Source organism: Ambystoma mexicanum, chromosome 8, assembly GCF_040938575.1.
Source record: "Ambystoma mexicanum isolate Mex_15411 chromosome 8, UKY_AmexF1_1, whole genome shotgun sequence".
Classification (NCBI taxonomy): domain Eukaryota; kingdom Metazoa; phylum Chordata; class Amphibia; order Caudata; family Ambystomatidae; genus Ambystoma; species Ambystoma mexicanum.
In genome coordinates, this window is record NC_090929.1 from 248725949 (window position 1) to 248739427 (window position 13479).

Sequence of the window (13479 nt, forward strand, 5' to 3'; positions counted from 1 at the left end):
TTATTGTCAAGCAAGCACAGATGCCTCAGCCACTCTCTTTAGGAGGTAAAACCCAGCTCATTTGTCACCACCATTTCACCCGTGTCTCTTTCCTAATTCACTCTGTGGCTCTTTTCCTTTTCTTTTTTCTAACTACGGCAATAGTCTTCCCCCAACCCTTTCATCCTATACTCATAGTCACACTCTCTATATCGAAGTATATTGGTCTTCCATGCCTATATGCCTACTCATTCCCTTCTGCACTAATCCCCCTTCACATAACACTGCCTTTAGTTCTGAAACTGTGCAATGCATGCCTTTATTTAAGCCTCAGGTTCATCTGTACACCCACCAATTTTAAGTTACACTCCTAAACATCCACATGTATTGCCAAGATCTGTAAATATTGGGCTCCAATCTTCTCAACCAATTACATTTTTGGAGATTTTAATGTGTGGATAGGCAGACTAATACTTCCAGAATCTCACCATCCTCAGATGATAACGTGTAAGGGAACCATGGTATCACCACATTTCCCAAATGTGTCCACATCAAAAGAAGTAACAAAATAACCAAACTCTTTTACTATTTGACTTTAAATTCTGGATAGTCAATGAGACATTCATCCTCGCCACACTTTGGAATTTGGGAGATCATGATCAATCTAGATGTTATGAAAAGAAAAGTAGTGGACCCACTAGTTGAGAATAGTAGACCCAACAAATGTACTCTGGGTAAAAAATGACCATAATGTGGTAGCAACAGTTCTCCAATATTGGTTGATTTGGCTAATGTATGTGTTTAAACGACTAGAGATTCAATTATAAACTGATCATTGCAGATGCTGTGTCTTACAATCATCAGCCACTCTACAAGTCATGAGTGTATCTAAGGATGATGTGCAACATTGTGTATGCATAAGTCATCATACATGGTGCACCACTGTTACATTGGTTGCCTGCCCCCAAAAGAAAAAGAGGGAATGTTGGTTGTTAGTTGGTCAGAGTGGAAGACAGATATAAATAATGAGATGTTCATGTATGCAGGCCAGAAGCACCAGAGGCCTGAGGGCCAGAATGAATCTAAATTGTTAGTGCTGATAACACTTGGTGTGTGTTTCATCCAGATGAGGCAGATTAAGGCAAATCTATTAAAAATCAGCAAAGTGAGATTAGGTTAGCCACTGGCATGGCTGCAGAGGTCATAGTACTTGAGAAATGAGCAGTGTAATTGCTCCATATATGTGGTATCTTTGTAGGCAGCTTGACTCTTTGTCTGAAGGTTGATTGTGTAAGTAGCATGATAGTAAGAGCCAAAGAGATGCATCACATGTTCAGTTTCCCTACCTCTTATACAGTAAAGAATAGAAATGTAGGGTTCATATGGGATTGTGATTTGTCCTTCTCCTCTCAGATTAAAAAAGTCTCCAGACCTGCATTATTTTGTCTTTGGTTACTGAAAAAGACCTGCCCTTCATTTACACAAAAGATTGCTGCTCGATTACTGGTATTCCCATCAATTCCAATATTTATTACGGAAATGCCTTATAGACAGGCTTACCAATATCAAATACAAAGGCTACAAAAGATAAAAATGCAGCAGTAGACCTAAATGTCTAGCTACCCAAAAGATACATCCATCACACCTGTTTGTTGAAAAATTCACTGGATCCCTGTCCAGCAGAGGACACAATTCAAAATCCTCTGATGGGTTTTCAAGTGCAGGCTCGGCTTAGATTCCCCTTACTTGATATGCAATTGGAACAGAAGCAGCCTGAAAGGAGCTTAAGATTTTGCATAGTAACTTGTTGGTAACTCCTCGCTCTCGTCTTTTATCTAGGGGTGATAGACGCTTTTCAGTGATTGGCCCAAATTATGAATAAGCTCTTGGAATAGATAGATAAGGCTGAGACCTCAATGTCACTTTGAAAAAAACCTCAAAACGTTTCTCTTCTGCTGATCACTCTAAGGTTACGTAGTCAGGTTCATGCATTTAAAAATATACGCCCAGACACAGTATCTCCTGTCCAGACCTTTGGGATTAGCTTGTGACAAATGTGAAAATACAAATACATTGGCTAGGAAGGATAAGGAACTGGGTTGGAAGAAAAGAACCAGAATATGTAGAGAGGTTTTAATCATATTGATTTCTGAGAGAACGGGAGGTCTGTTGGTTTGTTGTGATGCAGACGCTATGGTATGCCCTTTATAAGCACTGTGCTAATCTGGCATATCAACAAATAGCTATGTTTTCAGGAATTGCTTGAAAGATATGTTGTTTTCCTCAATTATTTTTTTTATTCAATTCTGTTTATTTGCATTTTAGCAGCAAAACCAGAGTGCCTCTTAATACAGCCAACATCATATCCTTAACAATCTCAATATTTTGCAGCCAACCGCTGAGACAAACATATATAGCATACACAAACAACAGCATGCCTTACTGCCTATCAATAGATTATACCTTTGTTCATTAGGAGGCATATCCAGGGTCCCGAACTACATCCCTATACCCTGGCACATCCCCTCCTGAGTCCCTTGAGTCCTCCACATGTTCCAGCAGCTCCTCATCCTCCCCACCAAGTCCTCAGGGAGGCAAGTCATCCAAATGATAGAACTTTGTCTGTACTATTGCATTCCAAGCCATGATATGATCAATCACCTCATGTATACCTCTGCACACCACCCTATACCACACTGCAGTCTCAGCCATTGACCATCATATGATATCCTTCCACATATGTTCCACCTGTCAACCCATCAAGGACGTCCACACCATAGCAATTCTACTCTTCGCCCATCAAGGATGTCTAAGCCATGGCAATTCTACTCTTGGCCAATTTGCAGGTGAAGTCAATCAGCTTGGGGACATGCTTAGCGATGTACGGGAGAGGGACACCACTAATAAGTATGCCTCTGGTGTCCATATGAATTTGCTGATCCATCCTCTCTCTATCCAAGTTTTAATTCCCAATCAGAATTGTTCTACCACCAGGCAAACCAAGAACATGTGCATCATATCTGCCTTGCCATCTGCACCTCTAGGGCAGCAGGAAGATATCAAACCAGCGAACCGTGCTATCCTGTGTGGTGTCAGGTATGCCCTATGGAGCAAATACAGTTGGATACATTTAAACCAGGTATTCTGAGACACCCACTTTGTGTACAGCAGGGCACTTGCCCATTCCATTTTCTCAAGTCCTATGCCTAGTTCTTCCTTCCATTTAGCTTTCACCTTGAGTTCCCCCCTTTGCAATATAAGCAGCATTCCCCCCATATAGTCTAGAAACCCCATGGCCCCATTCAATAAGGTCTTACATCAATGCTAAAGTAGCATCATCCCGTAAATCATCCAGTAATCTCTTCCATCTGGTCTTAATAACTTTGATAAATCGCATCTACATCAGGAATCGGCCAGCATGTACCCCATATTCTGCTACCAATTCAGAGAATTCCAGCAACTTACCATCCTGGAGAACATCCCCCACACAGCCACTCCTCTGTCCTCCCATTGAGATCTGATAATCTGGATCCTGTCTTGATGAAGAGAAGCAAGGGTATATTTGGTGCATAATGTCCTATAAAACACAAAGAAGCTTCAGGGTCCTATACCACATCACCTTACATAGCTGTAGCATATGGGGGCAGTCTGGAATCCTCTTATCATCCACCCATAGCACCTCCTTCAGTAAGTACAGCCATACAGCCACACTGCTGCCCGTAGTAGTGTTGTGACCAATGTGATCTCATCAGACAGCCAACAAGCCACAAACCGCAGCTGCCCAGTCAAATAATATCATTACAAATGCAGAAAATGTAGTGTCATCTGCATATCCATGCAAACGGTGCCCAGTGCTACTCTATGCCTTCCTGACCCCCATACAAATCCTCTCACCATGGGGTTCAGCATTCTAAATAAAGCCTTGAGAATGTCAAATGGGACATTAGTGATGGAGTATAACTAGTGTGGAAGAACCACGTGCACCAACAGAGTGCTAAATCGAGTGCTGTTGGCTAACTGTTACCTGCACCAAAAGACTTTTTCTTCACTGATGAGAGATAAGAATTTGGCATTATTGTGTGATGGTTTACTATTAATGCTACTTGGCCACGCCCCCTCTGCAAAAAAGTAAAAATCAGGCGGCTGCACCCACCAGCTCGCATGAACTAACACAGTGCCACTTCAAATGCTGTTGGCTACCTGTTACCTGCACCAGAAATGTTTTCTTTACTGATGAGTGGTGCACTGGAGGTGCTATACGACTGCTAATCTCTGGACCTTTGACAAACTGGGATACAAAGGACCAATAATTCATGTCTGTCTATTTATTTTTTGTTCAGATATGAATTTGGTATTATTTTGTGATAGTTTACTATAAATTCTTCTTTGCCACGCCCACTCCCGCAAAAAAGTTTAAAATCAGGAGGCCACGTGCACCAACATAGTGCAAGATTATGTGATGTTGGCTGGTGGTGGCGTGAGAGGGCTAATTGCAAAATACACCCTAGTATTTAATAGCTATGTTGTTAAATTGCAGGTTTTGGGTTCTTTCTTATGAATGTCATATGCTTACTCATTAAAATAAGCAATGCCAAGAAAACTTCAATTTCAAGTAGCGGAAGAGGGTTCAATGAATCCTTTACTCCCTCTCAAATTAGATGGTGGAAATCAGGGCAGCCCCTTAGGAGATTGGCTACCACAAACGTGCTGTTCTAAATCCCTAACAACAGACATCAGAGGGTATTGGATCAACGTGACACCCCTGCATGTGGGGTGGGGAGATGATAAACCTTTAAATGATCCTAATGCTCAACATTAGTCTCAGGAGCACCCCATCCCCACATTATTAATTGGTTTTACTGAAATTTTGGATTCAGCTATGGTGGCAGAGCTACATCAAATAGACAGACAGTATGACATCCAGAAATATGAAGAGCTGACCTCTCCCCTACGGCCGCGTACGGTCCATGGGGAGTCAGTTCCAGCTTGAAATGGAATCAGGACTCAAAAAACAATGACAGTCCAGGTACATGGGGGGAGAATATATGCTCAGGTCTGGACCCACCAGGCTTGGATATTAACATCCCAAAGGAACAAGTGAACACGGCCAATGGAGTTTTGGATCACTTACAATGGGCTGCTAATCTTGGACGAAAACACACATTTTCTACCAATAGCTGGGGTAATTAATTTACTAACTACCTGTGTGCAGAGGGGAGGTATCTTAGTAGAGGAAAACCAAACCACCAACTGCTTTCCCCAATCACTTTGAACCTGTCTCAATCTCTAATATTATGTCTGGATTCTCCAGGCTCATCATCAGTTTTATCTGTCTCCTTCATTAACCTGACACTACGAAGATCATTGGCCCAGAAACAGGGTTGCACATCAATGATGGATCTTACATTTTCACCGATGAATGCTGCTCTGAGTACCCTAGCTAAATTATATGAGGCTTTAGACGATCATCTAGCCTTACTGACCAATCGGATTGCTAAACTAACTTCCTTTAAACATTAAATTCATCAATTGGAGATGGTAACTTTGATACAAACAAATGCAGCTGAATTGGAAGCTTCAGCTAGTGGAGGGGTTTCTGGTATAATAGATTTGGTCACACAGTCCATAAACATTCGGCTGCCGAAGAATACTGTTAGTTGTGATCCTCCCAAATAACAGAATGAGTATGGGGGCCATGAAACTGACATAAGCTAAGCCCCCTAGATGAAATTACACAAGTGGTATTGCCTCTAACGGAACCAAGCTTCAAAATATTTAATAAGCAGAAAGAAGCCGTAAAACCTACACAGGAGGGTAAAAGGTAAAAAAAAATGCCAAAGACTCCCCACTAAATCAGTAGCATTTGGTTCTAAATCCTTCTTGCGCTCATTGTCTACTCTAACTAAGGAGAACCATCAAGGACATTTCTGTGGGAGAAGAATAAACACTCAGTCTAAAAATAAGAACAAAAAAAACCCTAAGGGTAACTGTTTTGCCTAATGAGATCTCACTGGTGGCACCAACCCTTCTTGCCTTAGAAACACAGGAGGCAATAGATGAATTATTGCTTAAGTGGACTCATGTATAAATATTGAGACCTCCATATGTAATGAAACTTGGGAGTCAGAGGCCAGCAATTGGAATCCGAGGAGGGGATTCGTCCTAACAGAAATTTGTCAAAAGGGGAATTTCTAACCTTAGAAGAGAGAAGAAGGTGGCTATTAAAAAAATAAAAACTCCCCGCAAAGCAGTAACCAACTAAGAGCTACACCAAGGCCACAGCAGAAGCACCTTAATGGCCATAGGGAAGTAATACACAAAGCAGCTCCCCCTGGTAAGCGGGGCCACAACCACTATTCTTATCCGTATTTTGAACCTGGTAATAATAAGAATCATACCTTTATATTACAAGTAGGAGAGGAACCTACTCTCAGTATGTTATGAATAGGTCAAGTATTCAGAATCTCCTAAGGGACACACCAGACCTGGAGGACATTCAATCCGCTGATATCGCCTAGGTGGAATTTTTAAGTGATCATAATCTAAAGTGATGTTGTTTTTGTCTTCCCAATTGGAGGAAAAAGTATTGCGGCAGGCTAGACACTCCCTCTATAGAAAAGGATTTGACCTGAAGGAGTTCTCAGCCATTAAATGCAAAGAGAAGGGATTCTACCTCAAATCATTACAAGGAAGAGGCATCTACTAGAACTCAATTAAGAATCTCCTGCACTCAGGGAGAATCCAAGCCTTCACAACAGGTGAGTTGGCTAGCAGTTCCACAAAACAATGACTATCTGAATGGATTGGCCTCCCAGGGGGCGGGAGCACGTTGCAAGCAGGGTGTTCAGGAGTAATTAGTTGAGAAAAATAAGAATCTGATCCTGAGAGTAGGATTCTGAAATACTAGGGGATTCAAACACCCCTGGGTTAAAGATAAAAACACTGTAAGACCTAGATTTAGTTGCTTTGCAGGAGACCTGGCTTTTAAGTCTACCGGTCTGGGATGGCTTTGCCTTGTTGGTGATACCTGTGGTCAAAGCAAATAAAGGTAGACCTATGGTGGGTTTGTTGACAGCATGTACATATATACAGCTGACCTTGAAACCATGGGCTTCACCAAATTCTTTTCACTGAACTTACAAAGCTGGTTTCACTGCTGAATGGGAACTTTGCAATATTACATCTATACTGGAACCATACAGCAATTTCTGATGACTTGGTATTGGAGGTGGTGGACGAAATATTGCATTTAATCCTCCAGGATAACAAGGTCATGTCAACATTAATTATCGGTTACATAACCATGCAGTGCCTTCGATTAACTGGGTGTTTATTTACAAGCTCTGCAATTGGAAGGCAATTGATTAGGTATATGTAGAAAGAAAGATCTTCATGGCTATCATAGATTTTCAAATGATCCCTCAAAGTCAAAGTGACCATAGTTTATTGTTGCTAACCTTGGATGCTCCCCTTCGCTACCCTCAGGGAACTTATTATGATTTTAATTTTGAAATATATGTAGTAGGAGGAAATGGTTGAGGTGGATACTGACATTGTTACATGAGTTGAATGTGTCAATGAATATCGACCATACACCTCTGGATGGTTTATCAACGGGGATGGAGAATCGTTATATGACAGCTTTGAGTCTGTTTGCAGAAGTAAATCATGGAGGGTTAGGCCGGCATTCAAGTATAAGCACCTTTTTGAAATTGGAATAAAAAAAAACAAAAGGCTATTAAGGAAGAATATCAGAACTTTGTCTAATCTATACTTTATAGACATAATACCTAGGACCCGAAAGCTTAAGCTTCAATATACAAATTGGGTGAAGATACACCAATCTTATTTGTACTAGCAAGATGGGGAAACAATGCTATGTACAATTGTTACTAAAACTAGTGCTCAGATTTGGGCCCTATTAAATCGAGGTACTAACGATACAAAAGTATCACTGTAAACATACCCCATTCAGAAAAAGATCTGGGTACAACACTTTTGCCAACTATATGCCTCTCGATTAACCCCGTACCCAAATAAAAAATCTCAACGAGATACAAAGTATAATATAATCTTTGATCTGGATGGTTTTGTTCCAGATTTAGGTACCTCAGTGAACTTGCTAGCATTAACTCTGGTTAAATAAAGAGTTGTCCAGTTAGGACAGTCGATCTACATGGCTTTTACAGATTTTAAAATGGCCTTTTATTCTGTTCCCAGATAACTATGTCCACCACATATTTTATCACTGGTCTCTCAACTTTATACAGACACCTCTATTCAAATCAGATTGAATAAAAATGGCCTCTTGACACAATCAATTCCAACATTTAGAGGTCTGAAACAAGGATGTATATTAGCACCTGCACTTTTTAATGTTTTTATATTTGATATTGGACAGCAATAGAAAAGTATTATTGCATATCAACCAAAACTGGGAAACAATCCTTTACAATGGCTCCTGTATGCAGACAATTTGGTTATTTTGGATAAAACACTGATCGGACTGCAAAGATCATTAACAGCGTACAAGCAGTATGTAAATAGGAATCATCTAACTATTAATGCGGATAAAACCAATATTGTAATTTTAACTGCAAAAACGTGCCAGAGGAGGTGCATGCCAAAATGGTTCTTATATTTAAAAAAAAAAAAACGATTGGTTAGATTGAACGAATATCGTTATTTGGTAACAAACATGAGTAATAATAATGAGCAGACTTCATACATCCTGGAGACTTGGATGAAAGTATTTGCAAAGGCTTCTCAGGCTGCTGCGATACCAGGAAGTATCGGAAATTCTACTATAACCCTTTAGTGATTTTTTTACAAGCAGAAGGTGGTTCCCACTATAATGTATGGAGCAGAGACCAAAATGACAGAATGTGTGTTGTTATGGAGCACAAATTAGGTTTTTTTTTGTTTTGGAGAAAAGTTCCTTCTCTTCCAATATGCTTTCCAAAACAGTTGATACAATTTAAGTTTGGGTTGTTATCGTTGAATATAATTTATAAGTGGCAAATGTTGAAATTGTATAGTAAATGCATTTTTCATAATTCCAACCGAAATTCAATCTGGCCTCCATAGCTCTGTTATTGGAACCAATGGAGGGTCGCTCATTGTGTCAAGGGTTTTGACCCATGTTGAATCCTTAGACTGGGTAGATGTGGGGATGAGCTGTCGCCACCCATTATTCTAACCCAGAACAAACTAAATCAATAGACTGGGTGGATGTGGGGATGAGCTGTTGCCGCCCACATTCACGCCAGAATCCAGGAGAACTGCGCAGTTGGCACAAGACCACTCCAATGATAAAACCTTCTTGTGGGGGGGTTCCACATCACCACTCTACTGTAAGGATGCCATCAAAACAATGTTAAGCAAGGGTCCTGTACTATCAAGCAAAAGACCACTCTATTGAAATGCAGTAATTCAAGACAGATCCTAAAAATGGATGCAATACCGGTACTCACCACTTTCAGAAAGACAGCGTTTTAAAACCACCTGACTTTTGTGTAAAACTGAACAGAGGAACCCAAACCAGGCCAAGGAAAGACTTGCTAAGAGGTGGATACAATGTAAAACTATATTCTGAAATGACTTGAAGGAAGTAATTATTTAATGTATATGTAAAAATTGGAAGTTTTGATTTAAACTGGGAACTAAAGTTACATTTAGCTGAATTCTGCCTGACAACAACCCCCGACAGGAGTTGAAACTTGATCAAACTGCATTCCCAGGCCTGGCTGCCTCCTGCTTCCCCACCAAAAGGAGATGAGACCTCTCTGATTAGATTAGGGGAGGGGCACCTGCAGGAGGTTGAACAAAGCCTTGTCCTGGACTCAGGCAAATGTTATATTGGGGGTCCTCTTGGGAGAAGTGGGAGGAGAAGTGCCTCTGGGAGCCACCTGAGATGGAGACAGGGACAGACAGAAGCTTCCCCATGTGCTTTGGAACCTAAACCACACCCATCTGGGTCAGAGCATAATTTAAAAAAAGATGGATAATTCATAGTACGGACTTGTCAGAATTATATAAGTAATATCATTGTTCTGGTGATTTTTCTGTGCACGTTTTAAGAGGTGTTAGGACCCTGTGGTGTATTCTGGGGGGTTGCTAGCGGAAAATAGGGTCTTACTCCAAATGTCTGCTTGTTAAAAATCTGACACTTCATCAATTAATGTCCATACTCCTTGCGCACATGTGTGTAATTTTTGGTAAATGTCCGATATTGGTAAACCAGTCAAAAACCGCAAAATGTTGTCATTTTTGAATGCAAGCGCCCAGGAAGATCAGAGGCGGACAAGCACGGACCATAAGGAATATATAATGTGTACATGTAATTTCAACAAATTGTGTATCTGGGAAATATGTATTTGAATCAAATATAGATTTGTGGGCAAATTGACCAGGGAAGGATCCTCTGACCCATAAACAGACCTCATCATGATGACAATCCATTTCCTTCCCCCAATCATGGGAGAGGGGAGAATTGGGCCAATGACAAGTAGAGAGGGGCAGGCTCAGTTATGCCACGCACACACCCACTTCCAAAACACATAAAAAGAGACTGCTGGGACAGGTAGAGACATTCATTTTCCATTTCTGCGGAGCATTTTGATGACCGATATCCCATCCAGACAGAGACCCAAACCAGAGACCCATAGACTACAGAACCTTGAACCTAGAAGGCCCACTGAAAGCAAAAGTATCATCAGCAGGCCTTCAGAATCCAGCAAACCTAACCAAACTATTCAACAGCCGGGCGAGCTGTCTGAAAATCTTTGCCAAGAACTTTTGCCAGTACCCAGAAAGCAGTGTTACATCCAGAATCCACTTGATCCGGACCGGAAAGCAGAGCAGTGTCCAGAACCAGAGGCCGCTGTATCCAGAGAGGCTAGACCAGCAGAGCAGAGCTGACCCAGACGCTGTGAGCAGAACCGCCCAAAGTCCAGTTCAGTTGACCAGATCCGTGACGCGACCCATTCATTTCAAAATTAGGAGTGAGTATCCGCCAGAACTGTGCAGAACCCAATCTCTTAGTTAAAATAATCAAATCCAAACTATTTCAACCTAATTAGAACAGCCTCCTAGAAATTGTGTCATCTGTCATTTTTAAAGCTGCACAACTGTCACCTGTCAATTCTGCAGCTGCAAGCTGTCACCTGTCATTTTGAGTTTTACTTTAAATCCGAAAATCTACCTTTATTAAATCGTCCGTATCTCTGGAACCGTTTGTCCTAGGAACGAGAATCTAAGCTTTCCAACAAGCCTAGAACCGACTTCCTACTCCTTATACTTTTACCGCAATCGCGATTTACGCACTCGCAAAATTTACCGCGATTTACAATTTGGCCTGATTTCGTCATCTGTAAAAAGATAGCCGATTTTGCCTGAACTGCTAAAATTCGTTGCAACCTAATAACCATCCCTGAACCATTGCTAGGGCTGACCTGATCTGATTTAAAGTGTCTACCACTCACTCTGAACCTCCTATAGGGAATTAAAAGCAATTTTAGCATTTCACTTCCTTGCCACCACATTACAAAGCACTCTTGCCCGTGTTTTAAAAAGCATACCTGTTGTCTAAGCTTGCTGGGGGGGGAACTGAATTCCGTATTGTATTTGATTGTATTCCTGAAGACTGTGTGTGTTACTTCCATCTCCTTGCATTGCATATAGGGGGGGGGTGAATTGCCACCAGGGGAAAAGTGAGCATATTATCTCTTGTGAAACCATATCAGTTTATTTTCTGTACTGCATTCATTCCACCTTGCATTTCCTTGAAACCATAAAGCATTTCAGCTACCTCATCCTCTATACTACTTCTAAGTAACCAAATCAGTTTACCAGTAGAACATTATCCATTGTTGATCACTGTCATATTTTAAGTGTGATATCCAATATTAGTTTATTATAAAAGTGTGATAGATATATATTGTTATATTTCTCAAATAAACCTTTTTAAATTTGCAAAACAGACCTACTTCTTGGCTCAGTGGGGTCAGGGGGATTCTAGGAGAGGGGTGTTATATAAGGGTTCTCATCCACAGTACATGAACTGGACCTAAAAATATATCAATAAGGGTTTCCCTCAGCATCCCAGACTAGGCATTAACTTAGCGGTAGTGTTGAAGTGAAGCCGCTTAACAATTGCAAGCATGGAAAAAATCCTGTGTGGACATAATGGGTGAAGCTGATAATCAGATGTCCTGATGTTCAACCCAGATAGAGCTAAGGTCAAGTTATGGCATTATGACCTGTGAGGAATGTAACAGATACAAGACCTTTAAGATGGGCCATTTAAATTTGAAATCTTTGAATACAATACCAGCCTACCTGTTGAAATTCCCATCACCAAAAGTTAGAAAATTATTTTTAAGACTGTGTTTTAATATATGGCTGACCAGCTGACCAGAGAAGTATTAGGAATGAGATGAAGGGCGCCTAGTGAGGAAAAATGTTGTTGTTTGTGTCAAAATATTGCTGAGAATGAAACATTGAAACATCTGTTGGTGTTATGTCGTAAATTGCTCTCTCAAAGAAAATTGTTTTTGCAACATGTTTTTAAGGATTATAGAGATTTAACAGCAGATGTGTTATGGGAAATGATTGTTATGGTTCATCACCAAACCGTGATGTTAGCTACGATAACATATGTATTATTGAGAGAGTTTGTTTGTAGGAGTTGTTTCTTTTATATATTGTGGATAGGCAAAACAATTGTGGAGTCACGTGATCATGAATTTGTAAATAAATTAAACACTTTGCATTTTTCAAAATGTGTAATAATTGTATTGAAAGGTTGAATATTTGTTTATTTTCAACAATAGCAATAAAAGAATAAAAAAAGAACTACCATCTTTATCAATGCAGCTCTGCCCATCACAGACATGGGTAGCTTCTTCCAAAATCCCCTGGACTTCTCAATGACTCCCAATGCTCAAAAGTGTTTTTGTCATGCAAGGACGGCACCTTGTGGCATATGTCCATTCAAGGTCAGGGAGGTGCACCTCACATCTACCCACTAATCCTGCCAACGGGAAAATGCATGACTTCCTGTGTTAGGTTATTCCAGAGTGCACTGAAAATGTATCAAACACCTCAAGTATGAACGGCAAGTTGCTCTCCGGATTTTGAACATAAAGCAGCATGGCAGATGCATCTAGAGAAATATCGTGCCTGGATCCATCCACCAACATCCCTGCCTCACCAAATTCCCTCTGTAGAAACTCCACTAGAGGCTGCAAGGCTACAATACAGAGCATGGCTGACACAGGGCATCCCTACCTCATGCCATTTATTAGTCTCAATCCTCTCATATGCATGTACCCATCCGTTCTGTAGCTATACGTGCTCTATATATCAATTTTACCCAGCTCAGGAACCCCTACCCCTCCCCAAAGTGTTTGAGAGTGGTGTACAGCCACTCCCAATACATTGATTCAAAATCCTTAATGTCATCTAGGGAAATCACTACACAGTGATTCTCTGATGAAT